The 19,605-nt window shown below is 41.3% G+C and overlaps 2 long non-coding RNA genes across 3 annotated transcripts in view; one reads left to right on the forward strand and one right to left on the reverse strand.

Annotated features, from left to right (window-relative positions):
* The window catches only part of LOC131840513 (uncharacterized), a 44,770-nt gene extending 28,074 nt beyond the window's left edge, over window positions 1–16,696 (forward strand). Inside the window, exons 3-4 of one of the 2 annotated variants that reach the window (XR_009357387.1) lie at window positions 15,116–15,261; window positions 15,864–16,696. This is a non-coding gene — a long non-coding RNA (uncharacterized LOC131840513). The remainder of the gene's footprint in view (window positions 1–15,115; window positions 15,262–15,863) is intronic. The other variant, XR_009357388.1, reaches the window with a different exon arrangement.
* On the reverse strand, window positions 1,247–7,371 carry LOC131840512 (uncharacterized). Its single transcript, XR_009357386.1, has 3 exons — window positions 7,314–7,371; window positions 5,569–5,662; window positions 1,247–1,761 (listed from the first exon to the last, which is right to left on the reverse strand). It is a non-coding gene; the product is annotated as an uncharacterized LOC131840512 (long non-coding RNA).
* Window positions 16,697–19,605: the final 2,909 nt, after the last annotated feature.

Below are 19,605 nucleotides of genomic sequence, written 5' to 3' on the forward strand. Positions count from 1 at the left end.
TAAGGATAGCAATTCTGATTTCTGTATAATACATTTTTGAAACTTTTGGGCAAACCACTTAATCATTGTATCTAATGGAAGTCATAAACTTAATAGGGGAAAAAAGAGAAAGGGATTCAACCAAACAATATATAATAGATATTTGGGTTTGATCCTGCAGCTTCTATTATTTTTTCCCCATTAGTCCTCATTTCAGTTTGGGGATCCATTTGTCTCGACAGAATCTGATTCAGAGGGTGGAGCATGTGACTCGGATCAGCATGTTTGACTCCTTGGTCATTGTCCTTCCTTGGTCATTGGTTCTAGGTGGACATGTGACTAAGCCTGTCCCACTAGTGTAAATTTCAAGACCCCTGCTTGGAATTCTGCTCAGAATCAAGGCTTGTCAGTTCTTCTAAGTGTCCCTTCTTTTCTTCCCTTCCTTTGTGTTCTCACCAACATTATACACATTGAGGCCTTGATCTGCTCCCTCCATCTCCCTATATCTGCTCCCTTGAATCCATCTTCCTCACCCTTGCTGGACTTATATCCCCAAAGAGACTTTTATTTTATTTTATTTTTTTTGTGTTTTTTTTTTTTTTTTTTTTTTTTTTTTTTTTTTTTCCCAAAGAGACTTTTAAAACTTTACTGAATTCCCCATTAATGGAAAAATAAAGTGAACATCACTCAGCTTGGTGTTCTGTGCAGTCCATTCATTGCAACCATTCTAGCTCTTTAACCTGGTTCAACTGAAACACAGGAATACAGATACTTTCTTTCTTTCTTTCTTTCTTTTAAGATTTTAATTATTTATTTGACAGAGAGAGAGAGAGAGAGAGACTGAGAGCATGAACACAAGCAGGGGCAGTGGCAGAGGGAGAAGCAGGTTTCCTGCTGACCCTGGGATCATAACCTGACCTGAAGGTAGATGCTTAACCAGCTGAGCCACCCAGGTGCCCTAGAATGACTGGCTTTTTTGAGGATGAAAACTTTATGCATGGACTTTATCATAGTCCCTTCCAGGAGCTTTCTCAGAGGCACTGAAATCTGAGAGCAAGCCTGTGGGCATTTATGCTGGTGAGTACCAGCTCTAATAGCCTCAGAAATAACAACCCCAGGCCCTGTGAGCACCACCTTAATAAACTCTCCAGAACAGTGTGTTCTTGCAAAATTGTATCCCTCCCAGATGTTAAATAAACTTATTAAAGCAATATATATCTTACATGTGGTCAACTCTGAAATGATGGCCATTTTAAACGTTTGTGACTTGAACATAACCAAAACAGATAGCAGTTCGTGTTTAATTATTCTATCTCTTAGAACATGTGTTAGTATACAAAATATATACTTTCTTGAGACACTCTGTAGTCAGAAGTCATGGGAAAAGTGTCTGTTGACTTATTGGAACCTGGGAATTAGTGCTGCATCGAGAGGAGAGAGTCTATTTGATTTTTTAATAACAGAAACCCTGGCCCGTGAAGGCCTGTGTGCTCCGAGAGAATGTGCTGAGCCCCAGCCTTGTTTTTCTCTTGCTTTCTGTGACAGGGTGCTCCTCCCCAAAAGCATTTGCCAAGCCTTTATGCATGTTGAGTCAAAGCATTCCGAATATGAGCTCATTGCATGTGAAAAAGGGCTTAAACAACAGCTCGATGTATACAAGTAGGATGGAATTTTTCAGTCAGTGTTTCAATTAGAATTTCCTGAAGCTTGGACACCTGCGTGTAGTTCGTTCAGTATTTCAGCATCCCCCCTCTGGGATGAAGTGCAGCTCTTGGCTTCCTGCTGTAGATTGAAAGAATGAATAAAGATTCATTTGAAGGACTGTTTGGATAGCCTATCTATGGCTCTAGGTATTGTTTATCTCACTGGCTGATTTGGGGGCATACTTATGTATACAATGGCCCATTGTGCTGATTCCAAGTTCAAAATAAGAATTAACATTCATGAAAAATATCTCATCTACAGTTTTTATCTATTCTTTATTTTCATGGAGGAAGGGAGGTCAAGGAGTGAATTTGGATTGTTTAGGATGCAGGGTTAGGGGAAGCCAGGTGAGAATGTATGAAAAAGACAAAAATGGCTTGGGGAAGGAGAATGAGAGATGGATGGTGAGTGGATGAAAATGGAACTTGGTCTTCACTGCCTTACCAAGTCTTTTTTTTTTTTTTTTTTTTAAAGTTGATCAAAAAGTATATTTATTTTTCTTATCTTTATGTGCTTCCCTTATACATGGTTATTTCTATATTGCTTAAAGAATAATTATATTAAATTAGGAAAAAGATGATTAACAAATAAATGTAACATGAATAAGAAATATTTAAAAAATCCAAAATGAAAGCAATTGTAAATTTTAGCAATAGTACCATAAGATTGAACTTGAATATACTCAAACCTGCTTCTTTCCAATAAAGCAGACAGACTATAGTCTTACAGTTTTAGCATCTTTTCTAACAGATCTCATAAAGAAATAATTATAGGGATTTAAAAACAATTTGACTATCTGAGATAAAGAAAAACACTGACAATACTTGCTCTCTTAATTGTTTTCAATGTAAAGGAATATAATGGGTATAACAGTGATTTTAAAGATAGCAAACTAAATTATTTCAAAAATTAGGAGTAATTATTTTAGTATGGCAGACATGCTCATTTCTATTGAGTTCTTTTTTTCAAATGCACTTTTGGTGTTTTTTATTTCCTTTCATTTGTTCAAATTCTGATTAAGCTTTTTTTTTTTTTTTTTTTTTTTTTTTTTTTAATTTTTTATTTTTTATAAACATATATTTTTATCCCCAGGGGTACAGGTCTGTGAATCACCAGGTTTACACACTTCACAGCACTCACCAAATCACATACCCTCCCCAATGTCCATAACCCCACCCCCTTCTCCCAAACCCCCTCCCCCCGGCAACCCTCAGTTTGTTTTGTGAGATTAAGAGTCACTTATGGTTTGTCTCCCTCCCAATCCCATCTTGTTTCATTTATTCTTCTTCTACCCACTTAAGCCTCCATGTTGTATCACCACTTCCTCATATCAGGGAGATCATATGATAGTTGTCTTTCTCTGCTTGACTTATTTCGCTAAGCATGATACGCTCTAGTTCCATCCATGTTGTTGCAAATGGCAAGATTTCATTTCTTTTGATGGCTGCATAGTATTCCATTGTGTATATATACCACATCTTCTTGATCCATTCATCTGTTGATGGGCATCTAGGTTCTTTCCATAGTTTGGCTATTGTGGACATTGCTGCTATAAACATTCGGGTGCATGTGCCCCTTTGGATCACTACATTTGTATCTTTAGGGTAAATACCCAATAGTGCAATTGCTGGGTCATAGGGCAGTTCTATTTTCAACATTTTGAGGAACCTCCATGCTGTTTTCCAGAGTGGCTGCACCAGCTTGCATTCCCACCAACAGTGGAGGAGGGTTCCCCTTTCTCTGCATCCTCGCCAGTATCTGTCATTTCCTGACTTGTTGATTTTAGCCATTCTGACTGGTGTGAGGTGATATCTCATTGTGGTTTTGATTTGTATTTCCCTGATGCCGAGTGATATGGAGCACTTTTTCATGTGTCTGTTCGCCATCTGGATGTCTTCTTTGCAGAAATGTCTGTTCATGTCCTCTGCCCATTTCTTGATTGGATTATTTGTTCTTTGGGTGTTGAGTTTGCTAAGTTCTTTATAGATTCTGGACACTAGTCCTTTATCTGATATGTCGTTTGCAAATATCTTCTCCCATTCTGTCAGTTGTCTTTTGGTTTTGTTGGCTGTTTCCTTTGCTGTGCAAAAGCTTTTGATCTTGATGAAATCCCAGTAGTTCATTTTTGCCCTTGCTTCCCTTGCCTTTGGCGTTGTTCCTAGGAAGATGTTGCTGCGGCAGAGGTCGAAGAGGTTGCTGCCCGTGTTCTCCTCAAGGATTTTGATGGATTCCTTTCGTACATTGAGGTCCTTCATCCATTTTGAGTCTATTTTTGTGTGTGGTGTAAGGGAATGGTTCAATTTCATTTTTCTGCATGTGGCTGTCCAATTTTCCCAGCACCATTTATTGAAAAGGCTGTCTTTTTTCCATTGGACATTCTTTCCTGCTTTGTCGAAGATTAGTTGACCATAGATTTGAGGGTCTATTTCTGGGCTCTCTATTCTGTTCCATTGATCTATGTGTCTGCTTTTGTGCCAGTACCATGCTGTCTTGAGGATGACAGCTTTGTAATAGAGCCTGAAGTCCGGAATTGTGATGCCACCAACGTTGGCTTTCTTTTTCAATATCCCTTTGGCTATTCGAGGTCTTTTCTGGTTCCATATAAATTTTAGCATTATTTGTTCCATTTCTTTGAAAAAGATGGATGGTACTTTGATAGGAATTGCATTAAATGTGTAGATTGCTTTAGGTAGCATAGACATTTAATTCCGCCTGGGGCAAAGACACTTGAGAATGCCTTACCAAGTCTTATAGGGATGTCCGCCAACCTGGTACTCCCTATTCTCTCTGAGGATTGCTTAGCCCAGAACCTAGTGACCATACCAGCCAGAATGTCATCATGTAGTCACGTATTTGTGCTTGAATAACTGAATTTGATTTTTTTAAAGCTGCCCTAACCTGAATCCTTGACTTATTGATGTTGAGATTGTGGAGAAGTATCCCAGGATATGACCCATCCTTCCAAGAATAGTGAAGAGGATGGATGAAAATCAGAGAAGATTTATAAACCATGTTAAGTTCAATAGTAGATAATACATAGAGGAAAATGTCTTTCTTTGAATCATGTATGTTTATCAGTTTTATGTAGATATTGATTGCCTTTGCCATATCTAAAATGTTATGTTTTTATGTGACTTTTCTTAAAAATGTCTCTTGGTCAAAGATGAAGAAGTTACGGAGTCGAATTTGGGGTAGAGTGGTCAGCCCAAGTTACTGAGTTGAATTTGGGATAGAGTGGTCAGCCCATGAGAAGGTAAGCATGAACTCAGTGGAAAGTATTTTCACAGATGAAGAGGCTATGAAAATGTGAGACTCCTGATATATACAATGCCTTTCTTTTCTCTTTGCTTCCTTTTTCAGATGTCAGGTTTTCAAAGGACACACACTTATCTTCTTTGATGACTCTAAAGAAATGCTTATTACCAAGGGTAGAGGCAAGAAGCGTATCTCTCCTGTGTAATGTGGGATTCTCTCAGAATACCCAAAGTGTAGGGCTCTTTGGGAGCCTAACATGGCTGGTGCCTTTCTAGATGAATGCTGGTGGGTAGGGTTTTCCCCCAGGTTATTAGACATGGCCTAGAGGGACTTTACATTTCCTGATGGTTATACCCAGCTCGGTACGGAATTGGACTAGAATTGGAATCCATGTTCTAAGAGAAGAGGCTTTCCACATTGAGCTGGGTTTTCCAACTTATTGGATCTTTTCTTCTCTTACAAATCACATTTGCAGTCCTCACTGACCTCAGAGACACTCGTCTTTTCATCTTTTCATCCAGCCCTAAGTCATCTAGCTGGATAGAATTTTGCTTTTTGGGGGAAGGGGTGGGGAGGGTCCTTTCCAAGTTAACCAAAGAGAAAGAAACAGTCAATGTGAGATGAACTTACCTCTTCCTGCCTTGTTACATAGTTTTGTAAATCATAGTAAAACCCAACTCTGAATTACTAGAGGGTAGACCAAGTGAGTAGATGATCTGAAATACTGAGAATTATGAAAAGAAGGCAGGTTATTACTAACATGTATATATAGGGACATGAACTAGTGGCTAAAGAAGGGTCCTGGGCACCGCCAGGTTAAGGATGTGCTGGTTGCTTTAACGAATTGAGAAATGCCATGTTTCTTGATGGTAAGCAAATACTTACTGTTGAAATATCTGGAAACAGCTAATGCTCCTAAGTATCTTAGACTTCCTCCTATTTACCTTGCTGTTGCTGACAGTAAAGAATATGTTATAAAACCTTTTGCTGGTATAAACCTTAGACCACTTTGTACCCCGCCAATGATGAGTACATCATTGTCAACCAGATTAATCAGCCTTTAGCATGTAGTTTGTATTGGGAAGTTGCTCGGGCTCCACTGAAGAATGCTTAAAAGAAGGAGCAGCGTGGAGTTGAGCCATTCAACTCGTTTGTTGAGTCTCTCTCTTTCCTGCCCAGTCAGTTCTTGATGTGGTAAACTAGGGTCATCTGAGTTAGAGCAGCTAAAAACAAAAATAAACAGCACCAACACATTCTCTGAACCACACTGGAGCCCCAGACACGTCTTTAACTCCTCACATCTCTCAGCCAAAAGGCCAGCAGGGGTTAAAACACAGATTTGAGTTTCACTTCCTCTCCCTTATTCTCCCCCAACTCTGGGGGTTAGGGACTAGACAGAAGGAGGTGGAAAGAAGAGAAACAAAATCTGAATAACCACAAAAGCAAATGGCTTTGGGGTGAATTCTAAAGCAGACCACAGGAAAAGGAAATAACTAAATATTTGGGGTGTGTGTGTGTGTGTGTGTGTGTGTGTGTGAGAACTTTTATTTGAGTCCCACTTCTCTTTAAAATACCATCTAGTCTCCCTTTGCATGTATCTCTCTGCTCCTAATTTCCTCCACGTCTTGAATGGGCCTTGTGTTCATCTCTGAACATTATTTTCTTTTGAAGTTTGTGCTTCTTCCTCAACTTAGCTAAAATAGTGACCATTTATGAATTTCTTTATATTCTCCACTCTGGCTTCAAGTTTTCTACCAGTGTTTGAGAAGACAGTCATAACTTATAATTTCTGAATTCCATTTTTTTCTTCTCCAGTTTCTTATAATGCAATATTTGATCTATTTTTCTAATTTCTTTTTTTTTTTTTTTTAAGATTTTATTTATTTATTTGACAGAGAGAGATCACAAGTAGATGGAGAGGCAGTCAGAGAGAGAGAAGCAGGCGCCCTGCTGAGCAGAGAGCCCGATGCGGGACTCGATCCCAGGACCCTGAGATCATGACCTGAGCCGAAGGCAGCGGCTTAACCCACTGAGCCACCCAGGTGCCCCTATTTTTCTAATTTCTAATTGTTCTTTTTTTCTTTTTTTCTGTGTTCCCAGAGGCTTTAGTTTTGATTCTCCCTTTCTGAAAAGTCCTCTGACCCAAAGGCTGTGTTACATTTGTATGAAACCAATGAAGTAAGGGAACAGAGGGCAGAGCGCCATTCAACGGGGGACAGTTTTGCGGGGGGAGGGTAAGAGACCCTGACTCATCCACAGCACGTCAACATCTAGCACAAATCTAGAAACTATCTGGTGTAATCAGTTTTCAACATGAAGTGCTCAAGGATAGAGAAAGTCAGGGAGGTAAGATCTTCCCACCAGCCTCCTCCTACCTCATCTTTCTTCCCTCCCTCACTGTTCAAGGGCTCTGCAGGTTCTGATGGGCACAGCTATCATTCTGTTTTGAGAATGCTACACAAGACCCAGGTCCCCTTGGTAACCTTGGTATCAGAATCAAGGCTATTGTTCCGATAAGTTCCTGCTTTCCTGGGAGCTACCTCTGGAGCTGGGAGTCTGTGCTGGTGTCAGTGGGTGACTTGGTGGGTGCTAGGGCCCCAATCTCTAACGGCTTTTCTTAGAACCACTTGCAACAAGTGTGTAGCAAAACATGTCGTCAAAATTATCATATGAATAAACACATAAAATAGTTGGCAAAACATCTGATTAAAACTATTATATAAAACAACATTTGAGGGGCGCCTGGCTGGCTCAGTGGGTTAAAGCCTCTGCCTTCGGCTCAGGTCGTGACCCCAGGGTCCCGGGATAGGGCATTGCATTGAGCTCTCTGCTCAGCAGGGAGCCTGCTTCTTCCTCTCTCTCTGCCTGCCTCTCTGCCTACTTGTGATCTCTGTCAAATAAATAAATAAAATATTAAAAAAAAAAAACATTTGAAAAATAATTGGCAAAGTGTGTTTTGAAAATGCATTCCACCATAATTTGTAGAAGGAAGACCCTAAGAAAGTGCCGTACTTTGCCACTGGAAAAATGGATTGTTTAAAGGTGAAAATATCCTAGATTTCGAGTCTATTATTCTAAGAAACCCTCTAGGTGGATTTGTAGTTGCTGATATCAGCTGGTGAGCCGGGCAGCTAATGATCACTTCCACTATGTAAGCTCAGCTCCAGCCCATTCTCCTAGTAGTTGGCCACCTCCTGAACCCGGTCTCCATCATTTCCCCAGCTCCTCTTATGGAACAATTCCAGAGCTTCCACTGGCTGCCAGTGAGGAGTACAGGTGTGGGGATCATGACTGTGGCAGCACGTAGGGCAGAAAAAGACTCCATGATGGATGAGTTTGAAAACGCAGGAGTCCACTTTGATTTCTACTCATGTTACTGCTACTGACTGACATTTATTTGCTATTTTGCACTTGCCGAGAACTTTATATACTCTATCTGTAGTCCTTCCAACAACCTTGAATGGAAGATTTTTTTTCTCTCCATTTTCTTGAACTAAACCCATTGGTTAGACAAATTAGAACACATTTAACGTGGCTCAGCTAGCCAAAGGCAAAGACTCCATGAAGACATCTGACTGTAGACCTGACCCTCTTTCCTTGCACCCATGTCTCTGCAAGGATCATGGATTGACCTGTGGTATATAGAAACCCCAGCCGTGGGGAGATGGCTTGTGACAAACTGTAGCCTGATTTTATCTCCAGTTCCATTTGATTATTTAGAGATAAACTCATTTCCCTTTGCAGGCACAAAAGGCCATCTGTGCAGCCCAAAACAACATTGTAAGCTCCTATCCAATTTCCTGTCTGCATATCTTTTTAGAGTAATTATGGCTCATCTCTCTAGGTTTTCCATTGATATCTATGTTTTGTTGATTTTCCTCCAGATGCATTGGGGGCTTATGTCCAAATTAAATATCATTTATTTTCTGCTTCTTATTTTTAAGTTTCCTTTGCCCTTTACTCTCTATGGGGTTTGTGTTATATTTCCATCAGTATCTTACAAATCTGGGAAGCAGGCTGTAAACTACACATCCATGTCACGAGACAATGAGGCATTTGGTTCTCCCTATTTAATCTTGAGCTCTTCAAGGTTGGACCTTGACCATAAGTAATGCTTGGCATCAACCACCAAAGACCACATCTGCCTTTCAACTTGAACGCCGAGTTCACCTCCTCATCCACACCAGCCCCTCAGGCCATTAGGCAGGGTGTGATTTTCTCTAGCTCATAAATAAAAGTCAAGGCCAGCCAGATTGCAAGGCTTGCCCAGGCTTATGCAAGGATAGAACCATGAACAGGACTGAAAGCTTTTGTGTCATGGCTGTAAAAGATTAAAACCATTCATGCTCCACATGCATTGGATGCAAAAATAATTGACAAGTATTTATTAAATTGCTCTTTATTTTTTGGCATAAAGAACAACTTTCAGGTTTCTATCTTAAGTGAGTTTTGCTTACCTTGGAGCAGCTTTGGGCAAAATGCTGACATCAATCAAGTGTGTTTTCAGCTTTGGGTATTCCACTTTGAGCTCCTTATCTGGAGTTTGGTTCCCACCACTCTATTCCTCTGGTGGGCTCAGAGTCTCCCTAGGCTGCTCTTGTCCTCTCCCTGTCAACTCCACCTTCTGGGCCTCAGCTTTGAAGCTCTGGCCTCTTGGTGCTCCTCAAATCATAGCCTAATAATGAGGTCCTTTGCCCTTCGGTCAAAGGTCCAGCTTTTGCTGGATTCTTAGTCTGGGACATCTAAGATAAAAGTTCCCTTAGCTTTTCATCCCTAAATTTTTAAGATCTGCAAGAATGTGCTTGAGAGATGAGACTTTGATTTAGAGCCACATGAAGAGGTAAGTGACTGATGTCATATCTGCTCCTGTGCTGGCTTTAATGAGCATGAGAAAGGAGGGCAAGGGGATGAGAATCCGATAGGCCTGGTGCAGAAGGGGAGCCCTGAGGGAGTGGACAAGGCACATGGGAGGCAGCCGGGGAATGTACATTTCGGAACCAGTGGCAATGAGTGGGTTTCAAAATGCTACTGACTTCACAAGTGCACTGACCCTTCTGTGGGTCGCTGCTTCTCACACTGAATTCTTGTTTTTTTTAAAAAAAAAATCCACTTAATTATTCATTGCTGGAGAGAGTATAGAGAAATAGATGGTAGATATTAGTGCATCCCTTTGAAAAAAATTGTACTTTTGGCCAAGAGTCATAACAATGTTTATGCCCTTTGAATCCATAATCCTTTTTCCAAGAATCTAGCCTCAGAAAAGAATCCCACATTTAACCTGCAAGCCTGCTCTACGGTAGGGTGGGGGTAGGGTGCAAATACCCATTTCTAGTTGGTTACTTGAATTTCCAATGCTCATTAGCAGGAAGTTAAGTCTTTACTGTTTGAGACTTCCCATCACCCCCTTTATTGGTCAAGAATACTAGGTGCATTCAATCCAAAGAGAGTCAGAGAAGAAGGGAATCGGAGTAGTCCACAGCAGAACCTCCAGGCTCAGTTATTGTTGCTTCTGTTATTAGCACCTGTTCTACTTTTGAAAACAGTCCAGGGAATCCATGTTCAGGGTCATACTGAGGTCCCTATGAGCACCAGCACTTGCCATGGGAGCTCTTTGAAACATAATCACGTGCCTCAGTACTGCTTATTAATATCTCCACATTTTGGCTCCTAAGATTCCAACTCAGATACCAATGTTGTCATGTTCATTAATCCTTCCCAGAACAACAGCATCCTTCCCAGGATGGAGTGGCAGGGTCCAGAGGTGTTTCAACCTCAGCCACATGATGAGTCTAAGAATCTACCATGTTACATCTGGACCACTAGCCTGAGTCTCCCTTTCCTCATGGCCTTTGCCTCAAAGGTCTCATTGCCTTTCCTAGCCATAGGACCTTGGGAGGTCACACCAGTTCCCCCCTCTTGGTTTTTCTGATTTTGAATTGTGGGGAGTAGGTTTTACATATTAGTTTCTTCTCTGCTAAGTCAATCACTGAGTAGTGATCTTCTATTGGAAAAAATATTGGCTTATTTCTCTCTCTCTTTTTTTAGAGTGAGAAAGAAAGAGTACGGGTTGAGGGTGAGGTGGGAGGGGCAGAGGGAGACAGAGAGAGAGAGAATCTCAACATGGTGCTTGATCTCATGACCCTGAGACCATGACTGGAGCTGAAAGCAGGAGTTGGATGCTTAACCAACTGAGCCACCCAGGTGCTCTTCAGCTTCTCTATTTTAAAACCAAAAATAAAACCCTTATATGAGCATGCAGGTATTCACTGAACAACTGTTTATAAAAGTCAAATATGAGAAGAATTGAAGATATAGCATTGGGAAATTAGGATAGGTCCACTCAGTGAGACAATATGCAGCTATTAAAATTCTGATTATGAGATTATGAGAAAACATGGGTGTTTCCCTCCTATTTTCAAACTTTCTTTTGATTTGTCAAATTGAAAGGAATAAAAGACTCTTAGAATTAACTGTGGACATGAAGCTGTTGCTGACAGGACTTGCTAATGATTTACTTGGGAAAGTGAGGGGCAGAGGACTTTAAGATGACTTTCAAATGTTTGCCTTTAACATGAGGGTGCATATTTGTGTTGTTTACTGAGATGGGGAGGCAAAACTGGGGCAGGGAAGAGCTTTTTCTGTCTATACCGAATTTGAGATGCCTCTTCGACATCCTGGGAATGCGGAGCAAACAGTGGGATGAGGGACCTAAGTTGGGGGAAAGGTCACTGGTATCAAGGGGAGATATTTTACACTGGAATAGTATCAGTATGCAGAAAAACATGAGATCAGATGAGCTCACTTAGGGAGAGGGGAGAGAAGGACAGGATAAAAAGATCTAGACAGTCTCCAGTCATTCCAACATTTGGAGACCAGACAGAAAGGGAAGCCAACAAAAAGGTCAGAAATGATGCAGCTGGTTAGGTAGAAGGAAAAGAGAAGTGGCATCATAGAAACTGGGAGAGAAGAAGACTTTACCGAGGGAGTGGTTGATTGCATCGAAGGCAACTGAGAAGTCAGGAAGATGAAGACACAGAGGTAACTTTTGAATTGGCAAAGGAGGTTGCTCATGACCTTGAGATCAGCAGATTCAGTGGCATGGAGAGGAGGAATGTATGCTGGGGTTGGCTGAGCTAAAACTAAGAGCTGAGGAAGTGAAGCTGGGACTGTAATTCTTTCAGGAAGTTGCTCTGTGGAAGAGCTAAGGAATGAGATGTGCCTGGAGGGAGAAATGACTGCTCGTGGAAATGATCCAGGAGAGTGGGAGAAACTGATCATGTAGGGAAGAGAGAGGTTAATTGCAGGAAGGATGAGAGGATGGTATGTAGAGCCCTAACAGAGAAATCAGCCTTTAATGGAGTGGGCATGCGCACAGACTCCTTGGCACAGTACCTGGTACAGATAATAAATACTCAGTGAGTACTTGCCTGCGGTTATTACAAGTGTCTGGGTGGAGTACCAAGGGGAACAATTACTGGTTGGCCCAACTCTTTGCTCCAAAATCAGGCCATGAATGATTGCCTCCACAATTGATACGGCCCGGCCAAAGAAGAACATGATGAAAAAGCAGAGTGGTCCATTCTTCTCTCCTACAGCCCTGCTTGGACAGGGTGGACCCTGCATGAGGGGCATTCCTGTGTGCTTGAAAAATGGAAAGATCCTAGTAACTGAAGAATAACTGATATGACTCTCTTTTAACTGAGTCTGTCATTTTCTTTTTCACTGGGTTGTGTTTGCCCTATTAACAGTGCTCTTCACTGTTCCTGAGAGCAGCAGCTGAGGCCCTGGGGACTCTGAAGAAAACCAAAACCACAATCTCAAAACCTCTCTTATTGCACAATCAAAATGTGAACCACTGTAACTGCTGAGACACAAACCGTGAAGTGGTCATTTCACAGGCTCCTGCAGAGAAAACCTTCTAACCAATCTGTGTAGCAACCAAAGAGACTGTTATTATTATTATTATTGTTATTATTATTATTATTATTATTAAAATAGCTGTTATTACAGAAATTACTGTATTTAAGCCAGGAACTCAGAGTTTTATCTACACGGAATGTTATTGTTGATCATTTGACCTCACTGTTGAGACAGAGTGAGTGATGTTCCTTGCCAAATAGCTGAGGAAGAGAAAGCCCATGCTTTCATAGCATTGTTTAAAAAAATAATAAAAGATTTCTACAGAAATTCTGCAGAAAATCTTCAGTCACTTTCCCACTCAATAAAAATTTAGAATTAAAGCAAAAATGTATCAGTCAGGATTCTTAGTTGCAAACATCAGAAACTATCTCTAACAGACTTAAACAAAAAAATAATTTATCAAAAGAATAGTGGAAATGACCTTGACATCCATTTAAATGGAATAGATAAATTGTGATATACTCTTACAATGAAATACACAATGATGAAAAATGAACAAACCATTGATGCACACGACAATATGAATATAGCTTATAGACATAATATTGAGTAGAAGAAGCCAAACAGTATGTATTTCCATTTACATTAAGTTTGGAACCAGGCCAAAAAAAAAAAAAAATCCATGGTGTTACCATTGGTGTAGTGGCTAATCTGTGGTGGAAGAAGGGCTAACGGGCCATGAGGTGTGATTCAGGGTGAGACAGGTGTGCTCAGTTTGGAAAATTCATCGAGCCATGCATGCTTGATACATGTTATTTTCTCTATGTATGTCTTCATGAAAGTCACACAAAAAGAAATCAACAGAAGGACTATTTGTAGGTCAAAATTACCACCAGTAATTGATGGAGACATAGGTTTGAGGCTGTAGGTCCAAGCATGCCCCCCAAATCTGAGGCAAAACTGGAATGAGCACATCTTTCTATAGCTGCTGAGCAGGAGATGCTGTCCTTTGCTCTACAGACCCTTTGCCTGGGACACACACCTATCCCTACCTGACATTTGGTTATATGTGCATTTGTTTATTTCCTGTCTCCTGAATTAGGATGTGAGCTTACTGCTGGCATATGGTAGGTACTCAGAAAATGTTTATTGAATGAATGTTATTGCCTTATTCAAAACTGAGCAGGGTTCCCTTTTCATGGATGCCTTCTTTTCTTTAGATAGGTTATCAGTCAGAGTCCAATCAAGTCTTGCTGTTTCAGGAACACATTCCTTCTTTCAGGCAATCTCCTGTATTTCTTCTCTGGTTCATCAGCATTAACTTTCAAGCTTTGGTCTCATCCAGCAATGTGATTTCCTGTCATTCCAAGTTCATGATGGGAGAGTTGTCCTACTGTGACCCCTGTGTACTCACAATGAAAACATGCAACATCCTCCTGAACATGCAATACGATATGAAATTACCGTCAGATGCAGCTGAGGCAAGTCATGAAGAAGAGGGTAAACCGAAATGAGAACACATCCGTCAGTGGATTGTGATGGGGTGATGCCCCTGACCCTGACCCATGACCAAATGAGATTGCACAGATTACTTCCAGGCTTGTTTCACTTTCAGCCCATTGACACCCCATCATTCATTTGTAGAGCAGGCAGGGGAATCCAACAGTGGGATCCTGTCCTTGCAGTGCACTTTCTGTTGTTTAGGATGGTTTAAGAAAGAACCAACTGACTCTCCAGATGGAGAATCACCGGGGGTGCTGTGCATATCCTACCAACTTTGAGCCTCACCTTGCCTCTACCCCTAAACAAGGCACATGTCCTCCCTGAATGATTTTAACGCTTCAAAGCCTGCCCTGGACAGCAACGTGCGGTAGCACCTGGAGAAACTGACCAGGACTTTGGGCGTGAAGATGGATGCCCTTGTCTTGGTGGAGGGCAAAGTAGAGAGAGTGGGTTGCCTCTTATCATTTTTTTAGAATTCTCACAGTTTTCCTAAAGTACCATGATTCTTCCCAACAATGAAAGTTCAGAGATTCCGTGTGACCATGTGTAAAATTTTGTCCTACATTTCTGCGTTTCATTCCTGAATCGGGATAAATGGTTAAAGAAACGTGGCAGACGCTTAACTGATGAACCACCCAGGCATCCCCCCCACCTCCTTTTTTTTTTCTTTTAAAGATTTTATTTATTTCACAAAGTAAGAGAGGGAGCACAAGCAGGGGGAGTGGCAGGCAGAAGGAGAGGGAGAAGCAGGCTCCCCACTGAGCAAGGAGCCCGACGATGATGATGATGATGACGAAGTGGGACTCCATTCCAGGACCCTGAGATCATGACCTGAGGGGAAGGCAGATGCTTAACTGACTGAGCCACGCAGGCGCCCTTGCCACCTTTCTAATTCAGACCTTCATCATTCCCTACCCCTTCTGGCGTCCTTAAGAAGCAGTCAGATGCAGGGACGCCTGGGTGGCTCAGTGGGTTAAGCCGCTGCCTTAGGCTCAGGTCATGATCTCAGGGTCCTGGGATCGAGTCCCGCATCGGGCTCTCTGCTCAGCCAGGAGCCTGCTTCCCTCTCTCTCTGCCTGCCTCTCCGACTACTTGTGATTTCTCTCTGTCAAATAAATAAATAAAATCTTTAAAAAAAAAAAAAAAAAAAAAAAAAAAAAAAAAAAAAAAAAAGAAGCAGTCAGATGCAGGTAAGCATATGGCCTCTAATGCTTATTGACTGCATGACTTCGGGCAAGTTGCTTAATTTCCTCATCTATAAATTGGGATAATACCTCTTGCTATGAGAATTCAGTCAGATTATGTGTATAAAGTGGCACCAGCAAAGAACTCAGTAAAACAGTGATTATTACTATTTGTTCTCTGACTACTCCAATGCATTTTACTTGCCACAGCTGGATTTACCTTCAACAAGGAAACTCCCGTGATGCTTAACAAGCTCCTCGTGCCCCACCCAGAGCTATGTAACACCTAACATTCCCATCCTGGCATTCCAGATTTTCCCTATAGTACTTGTCTAACCTTCTGACCTCTTGCTTCCTTCTGTTTACCCCCTGTTCCAGTCAGATGGACCCTGGCACTCTTCCCAACACCCTTTCCACATTACAGCCTGCGTGTGTTGGCTTATCCGTGACTACTGTTTGATTCACCTTCCCTGTCATTCAAGGTAAGTCAGAGAGTTTCTCTCTGATAACAGCATGTCTTTTTCTCACCTGCTAAAGTCTCAGTCCATAACCACACCTTTCTCCAGGATGGCTCACTGTCTTCCTGGTTTAAGCTGCCTGTGTGTTCATCTTACCTCTATGGCTGGAGGAACCTCTGTTCCCCCAAACTCACGTCTCCATGCGTCAGGACCAACACTGGAAGATTCAAGTGTTTGTTTTCCTCTTCAGGTAACAAGTTGCAAAAGAAGCAATTTGACCAAATTCCCCACTTAATCAGTTGGCTAGATCAAGATATAGGTCTTGCTCAAATAAAAGCCAAAGCTGGAAAAATATTTGTGACTCAGAAATGGGAAAAATTGGATTGTTCTGGCTCAGGCCATGTTCTGCTCACCCAGCCTGTTTTCCTGGTGGCCTCCCTGCTTCTGAGCTCTCTGCTAGTCATAAGGGACACGAGACTGTACACTGCCCTTGTCTCATACGGAATGGGATAGTCAGTTCCAACGGACTGAATGTTTTCAAATGAAACTTGTATTTCTAGCAGCCATTGGTAGTAAATGTCAGCTCCCTTAGAACTATTTGAGGACTCCAAGAAAGTCTTTTAAAATTTTTCCGTGGCTGCTTCCTTCAGATTCCATGCTAGTTTCTTAAAACCCCACTTATGAGTAGCAATACTTTCCTTCAGACACTGACCACAAAATGGAGGGTGTGAGAAGAAAACTATGAATCCTTCCAGAAAGTGTTGCTTTAAAAATAATGAAGTTCAATTATGTTTTGAAAAGTTTTAACTTAACTCCCCTTCCTCTTAGAGCCCTACATCACTACATACTATTTTTTTACTTGATTCACGTATTTTTGAAAAACCTTTTTAAAAAGTTTAAATAAATCGGGCGCCTGGGTGGCTCAGTGGGTTAAGCCGCTGCCTTCGGCTCAGGTCATGATCTCAGGGTCCTGGGATCAAGTCCCACATTGGGCTCTCTGCTCAGCGGGGAGCCTGCTTCCTCCTCTCTCTCTCTGCCTGCCTCTCTGCCTACTTGTGATCTCTCTCTGTCAAATAAATAAAATTAAAAAAAAAAAAAAAAAAAGAAAAACACTAAAAAAAAAGTTTAAATAAATAAATAAGATATTGCTAATTTTAAGAGGAATATACATTTAGGAAATATTTTATAAGTGAGGTTAGGCCACTCAGGCTGAAAAGAATCATGAAAGCTTAAAATGTTTGTGTGCATGATATGGTTTTTATAATTTTAGCATTTTGCATTAAAATATATCACTCACTGCACTGTTGACCCTTGGTTTCATAAAGGGTACTCAAATTTGTCAGCTTTGTTTGATGGACTCATCTGTCTATGAAATACCTCTTTTATTATTGTTTTAAAATATACTTAACTGATTTATTTTTGCCTTTGGTTATGAGTATATTTGTATTTGCTTTCCTCTTTCTCTTTTTGTAAATTAATTGTCTTGGGAAAAAACTTCAAACATATATGAAAGTAGAGTGAATAGTATAATGAACCTCAAATATCAATTACTCACATTCTAGAATTGTATCTTCCCACTTTGGCTTCATCTCTCTTTTCCCTCCTTCTCCCTTTCTTTAAACTGAAGTGTGTTAAAGCAAATCTCATAACTGTGTCATTTCACCTATGTGTTTGTTATGCCCCAATAACGGGTCCGTGATTAAAGGAGTGAGACTGATATAGAGTGAAGGTCAAGCAAAGCTTTATTTTGTGCCAAGCATCAAGAATCTAACCGAACGTTCAGGGCTGCACCTCTTACAAGAGAGGGTGACCCTTCTCTGTTTCACAGACTAGCTTTTAAGGGCAAAGGCCATGTGGTCAGGCCTGGCCACACACAGGTGACCAATAAGATTTTAACACACACAGGAAACTCCACAGTGATGCTAGTTGACCAATTGAGTTACAATTTACCCTAGTAGACATTTGACCCAGCCTATTACACCTTGATTAGGATTGGTGCCAAAAAGGCTCCCAAAGGTGGGGGTGCGGGGGGGGAGGCCATACTCCTTGGTAGCTAGGGAGACAGTATGGAACCCCCTGATTCATGTCTCCACCTGGCCTGACCCACCCTTGTATCTGGGCTTTGTTACCTGGAGCTGGTTTCCAGGACTTGTTTTTAAGTGAATCCCCTGGGGGAAGGGGAGCAGGGACAGTTTAAGGGTTAAACAACAAGATTTTTGTTTGACCTCAGTGAAAGCCTCTTGCTAGAGTATAAAAATATAAAATAGGTCCTTACAATGTTTAAGTATGCATTACTAAAAATATGGGTATTTTCTTACATAATCATCATACTGTCATCACACCTATCAAAACTATTATTAGTGTATTGGTATTGTTATAGTACATCACCCAAATGGAAATTACCCACGTATTTCTAGTGTTGCATTGCAGTTGGTTTGCTCAAATCAGTGTGTGGCAATGGCCACACATGTTCTTGAGTGTTTGTGGCTAGAGAAGAGCTTTAGGGTTTGGTGAAGGAGAGCATGTGAAGTAGGTGAAGGGCAAGACAGCACTGTGAGCTGGAAGGGAGACTCTGGGAAAGGGCCATTGAATAATGTGTCTCCAAGACTGGAACTGTTTATCTGCTAGACAGTACTTACTTACACGTAACTTCCGGTATAGACAGAAATTTGAGGCACTTCAGGGTGTGTTCCATTTGTAAACATGACTTCCAGAAGAACTATTCCACCTCCTCCATCCCCTCTTATTTCAGTAAATTACACACAGTACCCCTTCCGGGAAGCAAAGAAATTCAGACTCTTCCAGAGTAGCCACTGTTACAGCTTTTGCTGGAAATGCATCACAAATTTAGCTGTCCTTATTTTCAGAGGCTTATTACATCTAATCTCAGTCCCTTTACCTACTACTCCATTTTTGGTAAACTAGACATTGTGTTCAGTAGTTCTGAACTTCCTCTGTGCTGATGGTAATGATTTCTGAATCTGCTAACCATACCAGAATATACGTCAGCAACTCTGTTGTTAATAACTTTGCCTGTAAAAACCAATCTAAACCAATCTTGAAGTATTGTGCAACCCACCTGTTCATTAATAGTTTACTGTTTGTGGATCCTAGTGAAAAATGGGTCTAATTCAAAGAGTTTGCTTCAAATATATTTTCTTTGGCTTTGGAGATAAAATGAACTGTCCATAAACAGTGGTGGGGCAGCTTCTGTCAATGCATAGTGGGAGTCAGGGAAGAACCCCCAACTCCCTCCTACAGTTCTTCCCAGCAGACTTCAAACACATTTTTTTTTTTTTTTGCATTTAAAAGGGAGCCCTCCAGGCTCCTAATCACCAACCCAGTGGGATCCCAAGTGGCTGGGAATTTCATAAAGCAAAATTCCCCAGGGAGTTTCAACAGAGGTGCTCAGGAAGCCAAAACCCCATTAGCTCTTTGGCCCAACACAAAAGCCCAGCTGCAGACTAGCTTCCCACACTCTGTGCTTCCAGTCACTCTCTTCAGCTGCTTATTGTTCACCTCAGTGTCAACTCCTGCCCATTGAAGTGTCTTGCAAAAATGATGTGGATGGAGGTGGGTGTGGGGAGAAAACATCACCATGCCCATCACCATCCTCACGCTATATATTTCTCTAGCACTCTGTGGTTGCAAATTCTGGTCAT

This window comes from Mustela lutreola, chromosome 9 (genome assembly GCF_030435805.1).
Source record: "Mustela lutreola isolate mMusLut2 chromosome 9, mMusLut2.pri, whole genome shotgun sequence".
Taxonomy (NCBI): Eukaryota; Metazoa; Chordata; class Mammalia; order Carnivora; family Mustelidae; genus Mustela; species Mustela lutreola.